General features: G+C 37.1%; 1 protein-coding gene across 6 annotated transcripts in view; it reads left to right on the top strand.

Moving 5' to 3' along the window:
• The window catches only part of LOC106868739 (adiponectin receptor protein 1), a 240,129-nt gene that overhangs the window by 156,079 nt on the left and 64,405 nt on the right, over positions 1–19,645 (top strand). For all 6 annotated transcript variants that reach the window (XR_016237655.1, XR_016237656.1, XM_089338362.1 and 3 more), the window contains exon 2: positions 9,604–9,636. The gene's annotated coding sequence lies outside the window, so the exon portion shown is untranslated. The remainder of the gene's footprint in view (positions 1–9,603; positions 9,637–19,645) is intronic.

Genomic DNA, 19,645 nt, shown 5'->3' on the forward strand with positions numbered 1-19,645 from the left:
GGGGCTATGATAGAAAACACTTGCTTAAGGTGCCTAGTAGTGGGACTGAACCTGAAGCCATATGTGGTTGCAAAGTGAGCTTCTTAATCACACAGCCACACCTGGGCAGACATATTAGGTAATGCAGTCCTAGAGGCATTGTCTGTGAAGAAAAAAATGATGGGATGGTCACAGCTGGAATGCATTTGATCATGAGTTTGTTAAATCATAGTTAATCTTAGGCTAAACAGCCACAATAACTGAAGCATTATGTGATTGGTGAACACTCTGTTAGCCTGCGATACAAATGCTGGGTTTTCTCACAGGTTTAACCAGGAGACACACATATTGAATGCTATTCTCAGTAAAATGGAATAATTTTTCGCTTTTAGCTTTTTTCTTCTTTTTCATTTTTTGTGAGTTTTTTTTCCTTCTTTGTTTTATTCATCATCATCATTTAATGTCCACTTTTCCATGCTTGCATTGGTTTGTCAGAATTTGTTGAGGCAGATTTTCTACAGCCAGATGCTCTTCCTGTCACCAACCCTCACCTGTTTCCAAGTAAGGTAATATTTTCCCCCATGATCAGACATGTTTTTCACGGAAGATTAGAAATGAAGGACACATGTTGCATGACAGCGACACTCATTTACAACTACCATGCAATGTCAAGGCAAGGAGACACACACGCACACACCTTCTCATCCTTTTGGAATCAATAAAACAGGTAGCAGTTGAGTATCACTGTTGATGTATTTGATTTTCCCCTCCTCTCAAAATTGCTGGCCCTGTGTAAAAAAAAAAACAAGACAAATATAGAAAGAATTATTATTATTGTATTTTACTTCTTAGAGTTCTTGATTTTACTTGCTCCGGTTAATTCTGTGGGAGTGGACAGCAACCTGTTGTCAAAATGTCTCACCGGGTCTCTTTCCACAAGCCTTAACACCCAAGTACCAATCTCAGAATCCTCACTGCCCCCAATTAAATAGTTTTTTTTTTTTTGTCTTTGGTCTGTAAGTGTTATTTCCTATTAGCTTCAAAAGAAGTGACTATTATTCACTTCAAACTTTGCTTTTCTTACCTGGGCGTCAACGATTTGAAACTGACCTTTTCCCATTACATTTCAGATTCAGCACTGAGTTGCTGAAGTAGATATATCATAATAGCAAATATTCTGCTCAATACCACAAATTTGTTTTGTCAGTTACTTGACTATAACCCCTTGAGCATGTCACTTAGTGGCTGATAATATGTACATCTCTGATCATGAGCAGGAGTAGTTGGGGAGCATCATAGCCGTGTGTTGAAAGTAATTCTTTGAGGTTTGAATAAATGTAACAAAAGCAAAATTTTGAAGGAAATATTAGCCATTTTTTTTTAGTAGTTTCTAGGGGTAAGCAAATAGGAAATAAGAGTTGCTACCCAAGGACAAAAATTGTGTTACACTGTGTAATAAAGTCTCAGTCACGTAATGGGTTTGTTGTAATCAGCTAACTCCACTACCCCTAAATTGGCTGGCTTTGTAAATCATCATTTAATGTGCTCCTTTCATACTGGCATGGGTTGGATGGTTGGACAGGAGCTAACCAGGTGGGCGCCTGCACTATGCTTCTGAGAGTGTTTTGGTACGGTTTTTATGGCTGGATGCCCTTCCTAACACCAACCACTACTAACGCCAGCCCATGTAGAATGGGCTGAGTGCTTTTCACATGACACTCGCAGAGGTGAGGCCAGTTTGGCATGGTTTTTACAGTTGGTTGCCTTTCCAAATGCCAATCACTTTACAGTGTGGACTGGGTGCTTTCTCAGCGATACCTGCACCGGCGGCGGTCATCAAGTGACTTTGCAAGACAAAGAGTCTTTGAGAGGGGAAGGGGCATTGGAAGAGGGGATCTTGTGTCAGATGATGAAAGGTTAGAGTGTGACAAAGAGTCAGAAATAAATGTTTTTGCTGTAGAGGAGATCCGTGGTTACCCAGCCAGAGAAAGAGAGGGAGAGAAAAAGAATAAGAGTTAACAAGAATGAGGGAAGAAACTGTTACCTAGAGAGAGAAAGAGCAGGAGTTAATAAGAGGTGTGCTGCTGTAGAATTATTATTATTTTTTTATTTTTATTTAAAAAAAAATTTTTTTTACAAGTAGGCTTAAAGATGATCTAAGTCTACTATTTTCCCTCATACTGTAACAGATATGCACATATATACCTTCACTTGAGTAAAAACTAGTAGATGAGGAGTGAAGCCTCCCAACGGAGCATATAAAACATAATGATAGCGAATATATAACATGATGAGACAGACTGTAGAGGCTTAAAGAAATCAGCAATAAATAATTATGTAAAAGCAGGGGATTATTTAGAAGAGGATTTAACTATCAAATAATTAGACATGTTTCTAGATTAATCAGTACCTTTCTCATTCTAGCAATCTTTGCCAAATGTTTATCAGTTTTAGTTTTCTTCATGTTATTTGTATGAAACAAAATTATTTTCTGATAATTTAACTTTTTTTTTTTTCTTTTTTTTTTCTTTTAAAGCCAAGTCTTAAAAGTACTGAAACAAAATTGTATGTTTTCCAGAACAGTTTCTAAATTTTTTTTTAAAACATAGTGGAGTTTAAAAAATTTATTTGGAATATGTGCTTCAATGAAGGTTTTTATTTTTTAAAAATTTATTTATAGGCGTAGGAGTGGCTGTGTGGTAAGTAGCTTGCTTACGAACTACATGGTTCCGGGTTCATTCCCACTGCATGGCATCTTGGGCAAGTGTCTTCTACCATAGCCTTGGGCCGACCAAAGCCTTGTGAGTGGATTTGGTAGACAGAAACTGAAAGAAGCCTGTTGTATGTATATATATATATATATATATATATATATATATATATATATATATATATATGTATGTATGTATGTATGTATGTATGTATGTGTGTGTGTGTGTGTGTGTGTGTGTGTGTGTATATGTTTGTGTGTCTGTGTTTGTTCCCCCAACATCGCTTGACAACCGATGCTGGTGTGTTTGCGTTCCCGTTATTTAGCGGTTCAGCAAAAAGAGACTGATAGAATAAGTACTAGGCTTACAAAGAATAAGTCCTGAGGTCAATTTGCTCAACTAAAGGCGGTGCTCCAGCATGGCTGCAGTCAAATGACTGAAACAAGTAAAAGAGTAAGAGTAAAAGAAAGAGTATTAAAAAAAATTTTTTTAGACTGGCTAATAATGCATTTTCAGATCACTGGGTCCATAAAATTAACACTCAGCTCTGATTTATATAACATTTAGAAGACAAGAAACAAATCTCTTTCTACTAGATGGGATGCTGGTCTTTCACAGATGACCTTTAACCCTTTTGATACCAACCTGCCAGAGACCACCCTTGATTCTATGATAGTTACTGTTTTAAAGTGATCTAAATTATAACTTTCCATCAATTAAAAAATTTTCATGGTAATTTATGTTTCAGACACCAGCCTAATAATGACAAATTTATTTTACTAAATTCTTCATTATTTTCAGTATTAATTGAAACAAAAGCAGTGTATTTCAACAAATATATTGCAAGAAAAGGGTTAAAAAGCCTGTCCCATCCTTTGAACTAAAAGCCAGTGTAGGTGCCTTTTATGTGAATATTTAACCTACTAGAAATATCAGTCAAATAATTCTTCAATAATACCTTATTGTGGGCGCAAGAGTGGCTGTGTGGTAAGTAGCTTGCTTACCAACCACATGGTTCAGGGTTCATTCCCACTGCATGGCACCTTGGGCAAGTGTCTTCTACTATAGCCTCGGGCCGACCAAAGCCTTGTGAGTGGATTTGGTAGATGGAAACTGAAAGAAGCCCGTCGTATATATGTATATGTATGTGTGTGTGTGTCTGTGTTTGTCCCCCCAACTTCACTTGACAACTGATGCTGGTGTGTTTACGTCCCCGTAACTTAGCGGTTTGGCAAAAGAGACCGATAGACTAAGTACTAGGCATCCAAAGAATAAGTTCTGGGGTCAATTTGCTCGACTAAAGGCGGTGCTCCAGCATGGCCACAGTCAAATGACTGAAACAAGTAAAAGAGTAAAAGAGTAAGAGTATTGTCTTAAAAAAAGGACTCATACATTGCATAGTTTAGTCTTAGGTAGCACTGTGTCTAAATGAAAGTTGAGGTCATCATAACTGAAACATTTTGATCATAGTTCTACTTTATTAGGCTTGACTCGGGTATAAACAACAACATTAACAACTACAACCTGTCGCCCACTTAGTTGATCAAAATTCTCAGGGTTGTCATAAATTGCTTACTGTCAAATATATGATTTCCCCATGGGAAATGAGTGGTTATTCTAATAACAATGTAATTATTCTAAAAAGTTGGTCATTATCCATTAAATATCATAGAAATAAAACAATGGTGGGAACAACATAAGGAAAATATTGCAGTTATTGAAAAGATGGACATTCTGTTGCTAAGTATCTAATCCTCCAATGCTGCCAAGTACTTGAAAACAAAGCTGACCCAACTTCACGTACTTAATTTTACTTCACAAACGCATTCAGAGTGGTATATTTTTAGCACTTAGCTTTATCTTATTCCAGCAAGTGTAAAACATTACTATCAAAATTGGACATTAGTAGTAAATAGATCAATATTTTTCTTCCTTTTATTTACTTTATATTTTTATCAAATATATTGATCCTTATTACCTAATTCTGTCAGTCAAAAGTTCTCTTTAACTGTTTGTTCTACTTTCAAAAACACTGCTTCAACGCAACAACATAGCAACATTCAATCTATTCCTTGGTGATTTATTTACTGTGAACAGCAAAATAGAACTGTCATTATAGAATTCAATAGAAGGAAGGCTGTATTGGAAAATGGCTTAAACATCTTCAATGTTTTATTTTGTTTTTCTCTCCTTTTATATTCTGTGTGGATACAGATGCTACATTCCAAGTGAAAGTCATTGGTGGTTTCCTGAGTACGTATTTAAAATGAAAGTTATATTTAAATCTCACAGGCTATAGATGGCTTCTTTGATAAGTGTTCGTAACGGAAGATATTTTAGTTGGTTGCTATTCTTGCAACTACTTGTGCTCTACTGATAAATATCAAAGCTGCAATTCTTGCTGATTGATTAACAAAGACCTTATTCGAAATTTACTGTCAATATTCGAGCATCTTTTATTATAATGTTTCAAACTGAGGACAGATATATTGTGGCTGAACTCTCTGTTATCATCAATATATTAGGCTAGGTAGGCTTAAGCTATTATAGAGTCATTTATTCTGTATAACAATGGCTCAGTTATAAAAAAAAAAAAACCCAAATACTCTCAATGTTATTGGTTACAAATATTTTTTTTTTTCTAAACACCTCCTCTTGTTTATTGGCACCCTTAACACTAAAAACAAAACTTGTGGCAAGATTAAAAGTGTTTCCAACTACCCAAATTGAATTTTAAACCAATTCTGACCTTTTCAAAAACTCAAATTGCAGTTGTTTTGCTTCAACTAAGCTTTTAGTTTTTGTTTTATCATTTGTTACTATTACAGATGGCCAAGCCTGCCATCCCCAGATGTTGTTCTTTTTTCTTTTTCATTTTTGTTCTTATTTTTTTTTTTTTAGTCTCCTATATCTGCATTACATAATCTGTTTTGTTGTTATAGGTTATCTTGTTTTTCATAATAAAATTTGTTATTTTTAGAAGTTCTTTGGGTAATAAAGGGGCTTAGCTGGAGGAGGAAGGACAGCTCTCACAATCTATCCATTAATCCTCCAAGACTGTTAGAAGGAAGTGGGATGAAGAAATATGGATGTAGTTACAGCTGCATAGTTTACTTGCTTAACCATATGATTCCTGTTTCGATCCCACTACACCAGTACCTTGAGCAAGTATCCTCTACTATAGTCTCATATTGATCTGTGCTTTCTGAGTTGAATTTGGTTGACAGTTTCTGTCAACCAAATTCCTTGAGCCTCAGGACTCATAAAGCTAGTTAGCTGTTTCCATAGCATATAAGTGATCTAGATTACAACATTCACCTGAACAGGATGCTAGTCCACAGCAGGCTTCAAAGCCAGTAATTTTGAGGGGAAGGGACAAGTTGATTACATGGAATATTACTTTATTTCATCAAACTCAAAATGATGAAAAGCAAAGTTGACATCATGTTTGTGTGAGTGTATGTGTGTTTCTGTCTATTTTGTTCCTCCACCACTGCTGTACAACTGGTGTTGATGTATTTTCATCTCTAACTTAGCAGCTCAGAAAAGAGACTGATAGAATAAGTACCAGGCTTTATAAAAAAGTACTGGGGTTGATTCAGTCAACTAAGAAATTCTTCAAGGTGTTGTCCCAGCATAACTGAAACAAGTAAAAGATTAAAAAAATCTAGAAGCTACTTCTATATATTTGCACCATTTCTCTATATCTCTCTTTCTTTCTCTCATTAATTCTAATTAATAACAGGAATATCTAGATTGACATTTTTTTTCAATCTTAATCTACTTGTGATTTAATCTTGGTAGCATAAAAAAATTACTCTTTTTCCTTCCTAAAGGTATTTTTTCCAGGAAATAAAATGTATTTTTCAACATTTAATGCAATGGATTTTTAGGATGCATTATCCCTATAAAATAACAAAAAAAAAAAAATTCATATGCTAGTCTATACAAGACAATGCAGGAGCTTCTGTTTAACTACTTAGAAATACCAGCCAAATTTCCCTGGAAGTATACCCTGACATGAAAAAAAGAAAAATAAAGACACACGAAGGATTGAAAGATATGAAGCCAGTGTGCTCTGCTGGATGGGTAATATCAGTGTGCATGTACAACAGAGTAAATGATTTGAGAGAAAAATTGGGTATATGAGGCGTCAGACATAGTGTGCAAGAGAGAAGACTGTGATGGTGTGGTCATGTGATGTGTATGGATGAGAACAGTTGCATCAAGAAGTGCTGATCTCTAATTGTGGAGGGAATATGTGAGATGGGTAGCCCCACGAAGACGTGGGATGAAGTGGTGAGAAAGGATCTTCAGACACTGGGCCTCACAGAGGAGATGACAAGGGACTGAAACTTTTGGCAGTTTTCTGTGCTTGAGAAGACATGCCAAGCTAAGTAAAATCATGGCCGTGCAATCATGCATGCAGGCATGTCCTCTACATGCCTCTCTCAGCCAAGAGATCCTAGTCTTGTGGACTTGTGGGTGCTGGTGCCACATAAGAGTACCTGTGCCAAGTAAAAGCACCAGCTGGTGTCATGTAAGGGCATCAAGTACACTCTGTAAAGTGGTTGACATTAGGAAGGGCATCCAGCTGTAGAAGCCATGCCAAAAATAGATAAATGGAGCCTGAGTAGCTCTCCACTGGCCAACTTCTGTCAAGCCCTCCAACCCATGCCAGCATAGAGAACAGACGTTGAAAATGATGATGATGATGGTGGTGGTGGTTTGGTCATGATTAGAATGTCTTCGATCATAGATATGCTTGAGTAGAGCTGACCTGGGGTTAAGCCACAACTAGTCAATAAGGTAGTATTGGTTAACAAGAGTCTTCAGCTGAGTTTCTTTGTTGAAATTAAAACTCTTGACTTCACTGTAGAGTCATGATAGCCATTTGAAGTACACTTACATAACCACTATATTCGCTTTTGTTTTAGATTTTGTCAATTGTCTTATATATCAAAATGTTTTATTGGACATTTGTGGTTTGGCCACTGATAGTTACTCTATTTCATTATATTTGAAAGCTGTAAATGTATTACAAAATATTTTGGTACTTAATCATATATAATACTATTATGAAATAGGAAAGCTGAACAGAAATGTATGAGTTCCTATTGTCTGAATAAACAATGGTAAACATGATGCTGTCTTATATAGCAGGCCTGGGTTTATTGTTAAGGAGATTGTGAATTGTCACAATGTAGAATTTTCTCCTCAACTTATATGAAGCTATAGAAAAGCACAGCAACGTGCTGTGCTTTCCATATTTTATTTTAACTACAAAGCAAATAGAGTTAAGTATCACTTCTAAGAAATAAGTACCTCTCTCAAGAACACATCATAACTGTTGCTTAGCCCCAGGTCTGCTCTGACTGAGTAGACTTATGATCATCCAGCCTTTAAAAAAAAATTTTTTCCATGATTCTGAATCTAAGATTATATTATGCAATATGCTCTTAATTATTTTTATATTTTTAAAATGGTGTCCTTCCATCTGAAGAAAAAATTTGGCTGCTATTCCTAGCAGTTTGAGTAACTTCATGTAGGTTCCCTTGTTGGTTCAACACATTATAAGGTTTATAAATTTAGTCATGCAAATTAATCATCCATGAAATATTGCCCATAATTAATTGAACATATCCCATTGATATTATGTGGCCTGACATATTCACCTTGTTTTACAGTGAGCTGTCTTTTTCATCTTTTTTCTTGTTTCAGTCAGGGGCACTGTCTTGAAGGCTTTTTAGTTGAACAAATCAACCCCAGTACTTATTTTTCAGTCTTGTACTTATTCCATTGGTCCTGTCTTGTTTTTTTTTTTTTTTTTGCCAAACAAACCAACATTGGTTGTCAAGCAGTGGGAGAAACAAACACAGACATAAGAACGTGCATGTGCACATGCACACACACACACACACACACACACACACACACAATGGGCTTCCACATAGTTTTCTATGGTTGGCCTGGGGTTGCAGTAGAAGACACTTGCAGATGGAATGTGTTCCAGCCTTGATCATCCCCCCCCCCCAAATTTTTATCAGGACAACATTATTCAATGTGTTATTCCTTTTCTAAGACGGTAGAGTGTGATTTGAGGGAGATTTGGCTGCTATTACTAGCAGTTATATCAACCATGTAGAGGTTCCATTGCTATCTCTCTTACTGTAGATATACCTTGGAGAGGTACTCTATCGAAGTTAGCAAAGATAATCCCTCTCTTTAATACAGATAACTAAAAATGAGAAAATAAAATAATCAGCTCTCACACTTTGATGAGATAAATATTGATTGACAGCACAAATTACAAATTTAGTTTGTTCTTTTTAATTTACCGAAACAAAATCATTCTGCCTATCCATTTCTCTAATTCTCTCTTACCGACTTTAAAAACCAATACTTTGCCATAACAGCTAACTCACCCCTCTCTACTTCCCAAGCAGCTAACAACAATTTCTCCAGAAATTATTACCTAAACCTATACAATTTTCTTACAGCTGATGATATTATTGCTTTCAGTGTAATACCTTTTGAGTCTCTCTTTCACTTTCACTCTCACACACACACACACACACACACACACACACACACACACACACCATGCTAACTTGTTTCTGTCAATAAACTGCACGTTTATGACATTGTTTTATGTAAATTCCAGAATCATAATAACGCTATGCGATAAATATTTTAATGACCGATAAACATGTAATTTGGCTACTTTTTTTATTTATTTATTTATTTATTTATTTAGTTAGTTTTCTTTTTTTTTTTTTTGGCTTCATTGGAAAGGTCTTTTATTTTGTTATTCCCCTCCCACTTTTTTGTTGTTTTTTTGTTTTTTGTTTTTTGCTTTACACATTTTACCATTTTGAAGTTCTTTCATTTTTCATGTTGTTTCTGATTGCAGGATATTGGTACACTGAATAATCATTGAAAGATAGTAAGTTGTTTATATATATATATATATGTTGTTTTTTTTTTCTTTGTTGAGGTCTGTGTAGTTTTGTGGGCTGCAAACCTTATTGAATATTTAGATATAAAAGCAAGCTAGTGGTTCTACTACTTTTGCAATTGATTTGTTACTAAATATAGTTATTTGGTTTTTGGATGATTGCTTTTTACCAGCTAACATACTTCAAAGCCATCATCATCCTCCTCACCACCACCACCACCACCATCAGTATGCTCGTCTTTTTCTCATTGCATTGATGATATCACGCGAGACTGTTTAAGTAACCTCTCCCGATACTTTGTCCTAACTTGAACCACTTTGTAAGCCAAACTTGACCATTTAAGTGGTTTCAAATTTTCCTTAAGTCTTTTTCTTTTCTTACCACCCTTGTAGTACTAATCTACAATTTTTTCCCCCTTTTTTCTGGGGGGGGGGGGGGGGGGTTATGTTTTCTTTACTGACTCTTTACTTTTTTTCTTCTTGTCTGTTTTAATTGATAAAATCTGATGCTTTTAATTCACAGCTGCTTATCTAAATTAATAATATTAGATTTATTTTTCCCATCCAGTCTGGTATATCTTATCATCTTTTGCAGTTTCTTCATGTTTACTTCTCAGATTTCACAGACAAGAAGACATTACTGTATAACACACTGTTAAATGTGTTACTCTATAAAAACAAACATTGAAACAATTCTTCCAAAGTCCTCCTTCTACGGAGGGGAGCTTCTGGAAATAGCAACCAAAGCTCCCTCAAATCACACCCTATCATTTTAACAAACAGAAAAAAAAAAAAAATTAAGGATACATTAGAAAATATAGTCCTAGATAGGTGCAGGTTGTGTGATTAAGAAGTTCACTTTCCAACCATGTGGTTGTGGTTTCAGGTTCAGTCCCACTGCATGGCACCTTGGGCAAGAGCCTCCTACTATAGTCCTAGTCTAACCAATGCTTTGTGAGTGAATTTGGTAGATGGAAACTGTGTGGAAGCTCATAGTATTTGTCTAGCTATCGATATGTGTGTGTGTGTATGTGTGCTTTGATAAAAGGAGCCAATAAAATAAGTATCTGAGTTAAAAAGTAAGTACTAGGGTTGGTTTCTTGGACTAAACTCTTTGAGGCAGTGCCCCAGCATGACCACAGTCTAATAACTGAAACATGTAAAAGATAAAAGGTATAGGATCCACTATCTGATTGAAAGGCGTAATTGTCATGGCTGGAACAAATATCTTTGATCGTAGGTCTGTTTAACCAGGACCTACTTTGGACTAAACAACAACAACAACAGCAACAAATTTGCTTCATTGTTCAATAGTGAGTTAATTTGTATCATCTGATTCAGAGAATGTTTACTAATGGCTGTGCTTTCTACTGAAAGCTTTTGTGTTTAGGAAATATCTCTGCGTATCATTTGCACACACTGAATGCCATAACAGTAGAGATAAGTTTGCTGGCCAGCCGAATCTGTTACATAATTTTCATCAGTGGCTGTTGCCATATCACTTCGCTCATACCACTAATGAACTTGTGGAAAACACAGACCTCACAACTACTATTCCTCCTCCTCCTCCTCATCACCATCATCATCACCATCATCATCATCATCATCATCATCATCATCATCATAATACCATCATCAATATTTAACATCCAAAGGCAGTGAGCTGGCAGAAACGTTAGCATGCCGGGGCGAAATGCATATCGGTATTTCGTCTGCCGCAACGTTCTGAGTTCAAATTCCGCCGAGGTCGACTTTGCCTTTCATCCTTTCGGGGTCGATAAATTAAGTACCAGTTACGCACTGGGGTCAATGTAATTGACTTAATCCGTTTGTCTGTCCTTGTTTGTCCCCTCTGTGTTTAGCCCCTTGTGGGCAATAAAGAAATAAGAAACGTTAGCACGCCAGGTGAAAGTCTTAGCAGTATTTCTTCTGTCTTTACATTCTGAGTTCAAATTCTGCCAAGGTCGACTTTGCCTTTCATCCTTTCGGGGTCGATAAATTAAGTACTAGTTGCATACTGGGGTCGATCTAATTGACCGGCCCCTTCCCCAAAAATTTTGGGCCTTGTGCCTCCAGTAGAAAAGAATATTTGACGTCCACTTCCCCATGCTAGCATGGGTCAGACAGGATTTGTTTGATGCAGAGTTTCTACAGCTGGAAACACTTTCTTGCTACCATTCCCCTCACCTGTTTCCTGGCAAGATAATATTTTCCCAAAGCTAAACAGGGTTTTTCACAGAAAGCTAGAAATGAACCACCTCACTTATATGACAATATTACTCATTTACAACTATCACTTGATGTCTAACCAAGGACACACACACACACATACTAGTAAGAAAATGTGAATAAGATATATAATAGATGCACACAATAAGTGTCTCAAACCAGACTGAGTGCCTAAAATCTGACTTTGAGTTAAGGGATACAGGATCTGTGGGAATAAGAACGAAAATAAGGCTATAGGCAATGTACGGGTATCATCATCATCTTTTAACGTCCGCTTTCCATGCTTTGTTTGTGTGTATGTGTGCTTATATGACAGATTTTCAGATGGTTTTTGCATGCCAAATCCACTCACAAGGCTTTGGTCAACCCAAAGTTATATTAGAAGACATTCGTCCAAAGTGCCACACAGTAGGACTGAACCCAATACCACATGGTTGAGAATGTGTGTGTGTGTGTGTGTATGGTTAGGATGTTGTACTCATGGTTACTAGATCGTGGGTTTGATTCCCAGACTGAGCAGCATGTTGTGCTCTTTCATTTCATGTTGCTTCAGTCCACTCAGCTGTTAATGGGTAACCCTGTGACAGAGTAGCTTCTGATCAGGAGGACTATTAGCCTGCTCACCTAGTCAATGCACTTGAAAGCTAAAAATTGACGCAAAGTGCATTGTGACCAGCTATGTATAACATCTGATGATCTGGTTGATCACATGATCATGTGATATATATATGTGTGTGTGTTGTTGGCACTCCGTCGCTTACGACGTTGAGGGTTCCAGTTGATCCGATCAACGGAACAGCCTGCTCGTGAAATTAACATGCAAGTGGCTGGGCACTCCACAGACACGTGTACCCTTAACGTAGTTCTCAGGGATATTCAGCATGACACAGTGTGACAAGGCTGACCCTTTGAATTACAGGCACAACAGAAACAGGAAGTAAGAGTGAGAGAAAGTTGTGGTGAAAGAGTACAGCAGGGTTCGCCACCATCCCCTGCCGGAGCCTCGTGGAGCTTTAGGTGTTTTCGATCAATAAACACTCACAACGCCCGGTCTGGGAATCGAAACCACGATCCTATGACCGCGAGTCCGCTGCCCTAACCACTGGGCCATTGCGCCTCCACATATATATATATTGATAGAAAAGGTAAGACAACAAAAGAAAGAAAGAGATCTCGATATTATGTAAATAATATGTGACAATTATTCGGTAAAGTTATCTGGCCATTGAAACCAGATAACTGAAGAGATGGCTGCGTGGGTTTCCGCCCTGACATCCGAAACTCGGAGTTTTATCATGGCTACTGAATAACTGTCACATATTATTTACAGATATACATATAGTATATATATATATATATATAGGCATGGCTGTGTGGTAAGAAGCTTGCTTCCCAACTACATGGTTCCAGGTTCTGTCCCACTGTATGGTACCTTGGGCAAGTGACTTTTACTATAGCCTCGGGCTGACCAAAGCCTTGTGAGTGGATTTGGTAGACTTCATATGTATGTATGTATGTACGTATATAGTTGTGTGTGTGTCTGTGTTTGTCCCCCTCCCACCATCGCTTGACAACTGGTGTTGGTGTGTTTACATCTCAGTAACTTAGCAGTTCAGCAAAAGAAACTGATAGAATAAGTACTAGGCTTACAAAGAATAAGTCTTGGGGTAGATTTCTTCAACTAAAAGCCCATTAAGTGGTGCTCCAGCATGGCTACAGTCAAATGATTGAAACAAATAAAAGAATGAAAGAATATATATAAAAGATATATATATATATATATATATATATATATATATATATATATATATACATATATATATATATATATATGTATATATATTTCTCGAGCGAGATGAGCGTGGCCTTTGCCAGTACTGCCTGACTGGCCTTCGTGCGGGTGACACGTAAAAGCACCCACTACGCTCTCTGAGTGGTTGGCTTTAGGAAGGGCATCCAGCTGTAGAAACACTGCCAAATCAGATTGGAGCCTGGTGTAGCCATCTGGTTTCACCAGTCCTCAGTCAAATCGTCCAACCCATGCTAGCATGGAAAGCGGACGTTAAACGATCATGATGATGATGATGATATATATAGATATGGAGAGAGAGAGAGAAATTATATGCTTCTATTATCTATATTCATATTATTTAGTCTAACTTGGCATATATGCCTCTCCATCAAAGTGAACTTGGCTACTTCATCTTTTACAAGATAAAATAAGCAACAGAGAAAAAAAAAATTGAGGTTACTATCCAGCACTAAAACCCTTGTAAGAAATGCCCCAGCATGGCCAGAGTTCATAGACTGAAACCAGTAGAAGAATATAAAAAAGATAGTCATTGCATTGCTTGTGATTTTACATTTGCCAATTAAACTAATCTAATATGTATTTTCGTATTCATTAGCTTGGTAGACTAAGACAGTTGCCTAATGATTTCAGTTTACTTGTACTTCATGGTTGAATGGCGTGAATTAGGGAGGATCAATCGATCAAGCAGTATTTATTTACCCCATTGCCTGTGTGAGTTGTTTGATTTCTTTGTTTCATAACCAGAGCCGTTTAGCAATGGATGAGTTAGTTTTATTGATTTGAGAAGAGCAAGGTGGAAACAGGGGTTTTAGTCTTCATACCTTTTATTTATAGAATTCTAATGAAAGAAAATAAGGGAAATAGCTAAAAGTCAGAATCAAAACTGGGTCACTTTTTACTTTCTTTCTTTACTTTTTACAAAACTGAACTCAGGACTTTTTATTTTATTTTATTTTTTTTAAGTCTGGTACTTATTCTATTCAGCTCTTTGCTTGAACTGCTGAGTTATGGGAATGTAAACAAACCAACACTAGTTGTCAAGCAATGTAGGAGGAACAAACACACAAACACTATATATATATATATATATATATATATATATATATATATATATATATATACACACACAGTGGGTTTCTATATAGTTTCCTATTTCTTTATTGCCCGCAAAGGGCTAAACATAGAGGGGACAAACAAGGACAGACAAAGGGGTTAAGTCGGTTATATCGACCCCAGTGCATAACTGGTTCTTAATTTATCGACCCCGAAAGGATGAAAGGCAAAGTCGACCTCGGCAGAATTTGAACTCAGAACGTAGCGGCAGACGAAATACCGCTAAGCATTTCGCCCGGCATGCTAACGGTTCTGCCAACTCGCCGCCTTTATATATAGTTTCCACCGACCAAATTTACTCACAGCCCAAAGTTATAGTATAAGGCACTTATATGATGAGGTACTGCACAGTGGGACTGAACCTGAAACCACATGGTTGCAAAGCGAGCTTCTTAACCACACAACCATGCCCATGCCTACTCAGTTTTTTTTCTTGTCATCATTGTTGTTGTCATCATCGTCATCATTATTTTAACGTCCACTCACCAATGCTTGAGTGGGTCAGACACAGTTTATTGAGGCAGATTTTCCACAGCTGGATGCCTTTCCTATCACCAATCCTTACGTATTTCCAAACTTTCTAATATTTCCCCATGGCTTGACATGTTCTCTCAGAAAACTGGAAATGAATGACGTTGCTTGTCATTGATTTACAACTGTCACACAATGTCAAGACAAGGTGACACAAATGTACTCACATTCAATCCTACGAACTTAATACCTTTTGTTATTTCCTTCAAAAAGGGTTACCATCTTGTGATGAGATTTCACCACCTCTTCCCATGTTTTCTGTTGTCTACTTCTTTTATAAGCTACTTCCGCTTGTATTGCTTGGCACTTCTTCATGCTTGTTATCCTCTAATGTCTGTACTAACACAGTCTTCTCTCTCATCTAATTCCTCCAATGCCTTTCATTTTTTCATGTCATCTCACCTGTACTCTATTGATTATGCATGTTGCTTTTACATATCCAGTAGTGCATACTCACCTTGGCATGTCATCTACATTTGGTGTGTATGTCTTACTTCCATGCAATATTGCACTTTCAGCATGTATCATACAATCTGCTCTTCCCTCAGAAAGGGAAATTTTATGTTGCTAACAGAGACAATGGTTTCTTGAACTTTGGTCAACTCCCTCTTAACCTTAGCTACTATGCTTTCACAATACCTACATCTGTTACTGATTAGGTTATCATCATTATCGTGATCAACATCCAGTTTTCCAAGCTTGCATAGGTCAGATGGAATTTGTTAAGGCTGATTTTCAATGGCCAAATACTCATACTGTTGCCAGCCCTCACCTGTTTCCAAGCTAGGTGATATTTTCCTATAGCTAGGCTTGTTTCCCATAGAAGACTGTAAACAAACAACCTCGCTTGTATGACAGTGATGCTTATTTACAACCATCATGTAATGAATAGACAAAGCTATACACAAACACACATGATGGGCTTCTTTCAGTTTCTGTCAATCAAATCTATTCACAAGGTTTTATTTAGTCAGTCCAGGGCTGTAGAAGACACCTGCCCAAGATATGTGCAGTAAGATTGAACCAAAAACCACATGACTACAAAAGCAAGCTTCTTGACCCAAGCTTCTTGACCCTTCAGCTGCACTTATAGGCTTCAGTTGGCCTGGGGTTATAGTGGAAGACATTTGCTCAAGGTACTGTGCAATGAGACTAAACAGAAGACCACATGGTCGTGAAGCAAGCTTCTTGGCTACACAGCCACGACTGCATCATTTAGATAAAAAGAAACAACTATTTCTAGTAAATCTTCTAGGCTGTTGAAATATTGCATTTCATTGACGCTTTTACTGCTAACTACTCTTATGGATCTCTTACATATGTTGCCCTCCTTTTCTGTCAACCTGCTTGAGATTTCTGTTTATGCCCCCATAGTTCACATTGAAAACATTGTATATAATTTGTAGGTAGTCTTTTTAGCAAATCCACTTCCTTGGTGGCAGTAGAGTTCTGTATTTGTTGCTACTTACTAAACCATTTGGCCTTGAAGTCATCTATAAATAACATGGAGAATCTAATAAACAGAAGGAGTTGAGAATTGAGCCTTGATAAGCATCTATGTCAAATATAAAATACTTGAGTATTCATCATCATCTTCACCATTTAACTTTCATTTTCCATGCTGGATTGGGTTAGATGGTTCGATGGGCTGTCAATTTCTGAGAATTGCATCAAGCTCCTGTGTTTGCTTTGATGGTTTTGTATGAAGAAAACTACTGGAGTCTGTTGGGATTTTTGATAAACAAAATTTTATTCTTTACATACACAAAAAAAAAGTGATAGTTGTCATTACTATGAACAACAAAATGTTGAGAGTGTTTTTGTTCTTGGTGTAGTTGTAGCAGCTGATAAAGTGTTAGTAGTTTCTGCCGGCTACTGACTTCTAATGTTGTTCGTCCTCCAACTGTTCATTACCTTTGTGTTGTCAGCTGCTGTCTGCTGTTGGTCAACTCCTACAGAGTTTATCAATACTCTCTTTGCTGCATCCCAAAGCTCTCTGTCTAGTAGTCATGATGTAATGAATTTATACTGGTCGATAGGCTCAGAAGGAAGCACACCAAAAGGAAAGATGTCACTGGAGCCTATTCCACATTAAGCTGTGATTGGTCAGATTTTGTTGATTATGTAGGCAATATTCTAGCAAATTATGGCATCTGATAATTGCTGAATATTCCTGCTACAGTTTCTATGGTTGGATACCCTTCTTAATTTCCCAACCACTTTACAGAGTGTAGTGGGTGCTTTTTACATGGTACTAGCTCTCGTGTAATTGCCATGTAACTCACAAGTGAAGACTCCTCAACTTAGCAGGAGAGTAATACGATAGGGGAGGTACAATGTTTACTCCAGTTGGAAGAGAAGCAGAATAGTGGTGGAGATGTGTTAGGGCATGCCCTGTAGTTACAGGAACGTGAATAAAGAGAAATGGTATGGGTAGTATTCATAATCAATAATATCTAAGAGTGAGTGACATGCTCTTTTGTCTTCCAAAAGTATGAAATAATGATTTAGTGTTATGTCTCCCCAAACCAGTAATGCTAACAATCTTATTAACTGTAGTGGAATAGCTATAACTGGACACCAAATCTAGGTTACAGGTTTTGCTAAACAATAGGTTACTTGGATATATAAAAAGTAAAGAAGATCCGTTCGGGTTTACTGCTTGTGAATGCTACAAGCAAATGAGGAGAACCTCTACATAATAGCTTGACCTGCTAGAAATAGCAGTCAAGTCAGTTTGAAAATCACACCAAACCATTTTGAAAAGAAAAAAAAAAAATACATTGAACAATGTCATCCTTCGATATGGTAGATGTAGGTATGGCTGTGTGGTTAAAAAACTCACTTTGCAGCTATGTGATTTTGGGTTCAATCACACTGTGCAGTACTTTGGGCAAGTGTCTTCTACTATATCCTCAGGCTGACCAATGCCTTGTGAATGAATTTGGCTGATGAAAACTCTGTGTGGAAGCCTGCTGTATATGTGTGTGTGTGTGGTGTGTTTGTGTTTATCCTCTATCACTGCTTGACAACTGGTGTTGGTTTGTTTATGTTCATCAAAAAAGTCTTTAAAAAAAAACTAAGCACTGAATTTTGATTGTTCAACTGAACCCTTCAAGGTGGTAATCCCCACCCCACCCGTTTGGCTGCAGTCCAATGACTGAAACAAGTAAAATGATACGAAAAATATAATAATGATTTCTAATTTTGGCACCAGGCCAGCAAGTTTGAAGGGGCAAAGCTAAGTTGATTTAATTGACCCCAAAGTCAACCCAGGCAGCATTTGAACTCAGAATGTAACGTCAGAAGAAATACCGCTAAGCATCCCACCCCACACTCCGCATGGTAACATTTCTGCCAGCTCGCCACCTTAAATAAAAATAAATGAAGTTGGTGCTGCTTGAACGCCTTTGACCGTATGACCAGTCAACCAAGGCTGACATTGGGCTAAACAGTAACACAAAATATATGGTGTCTTGACCTGTAAAGATAGAGAGCATTAAAAGTGTTTCCGATGTTTGTTAGATGTTTGTTAACAGTCGTAAAAAAGCCTGTTCCACTTAACTGTGGAATGTTATGTTGTTACATAAACAAGCCATGAGGGAGGGGGGTGTTTTCTGTTCAGGAGGCAGCAGCTGGGCACAACCTGCATTCTGTCAGATACAAATGAAGAGTAATTTAACATGAGTGAAAGGGTTAAAAGCAAGCTATTAGAGTAATATTATTTTATTAAAGTAATATATTTGTCTTTTTGCTAATTTTAAAAAGAAAACAACATGTGCGTGTTTTAGTATTTGTAAAAGTATGATGTGTTGGTTTCAGTAAGTTTGAGAATAAAAGAATAAAGAAACTAATTACGTAGGATTAGTTTTCAACTTTTATCTTGATAAAACCAAGTACAAACGAATGAAGAAGCATGGCCTGCTAGAACTAACAGCTAAATCATTTCCTACGATCTTAAAATGGAGAAAGAATATGTTGAACAGTGTAGTCTTAGAGACACACTATGCCTGAAAAAAACGATGTGATGATCATGGCTGTAAAATCTTTGATCCTAAACTTGATCAGTGAGGACTGACTCAAAGGATAAGCAACAACCAAGTAGATTATCTCTAAAATTATTTGAATTTAAATCTGTTTCCATTGGTTGAGCACCGAGCTAAAATTTGTTACTGTGGTCCTTGACTGACTGAAATAAGATCTATATGTTATGTTGTGTTATTGTTTGATAATCGTTCAGGTCGGTCAACCAATCAATTAGTTTTGTCAAAGTCCTTTGATTGCCTTTCGCGACCACATTGATAACACACT

This window comes from Octopus bimaculoides, chromosome 20 (genome assembly GCF_046866305.1).
Source record: "Octopus bimaculoides isolate indiv1 chromosome 20, ASM4686630v1, whole genome shotgun sequence".
Classification (NCBI taxonomy): domain Eukaryota; kingdom Metazoa; phylum Mollusca; class Cephalopoda; order Octopoda; family Octopodidae; genus Octopus; species Octopus bimaculoides.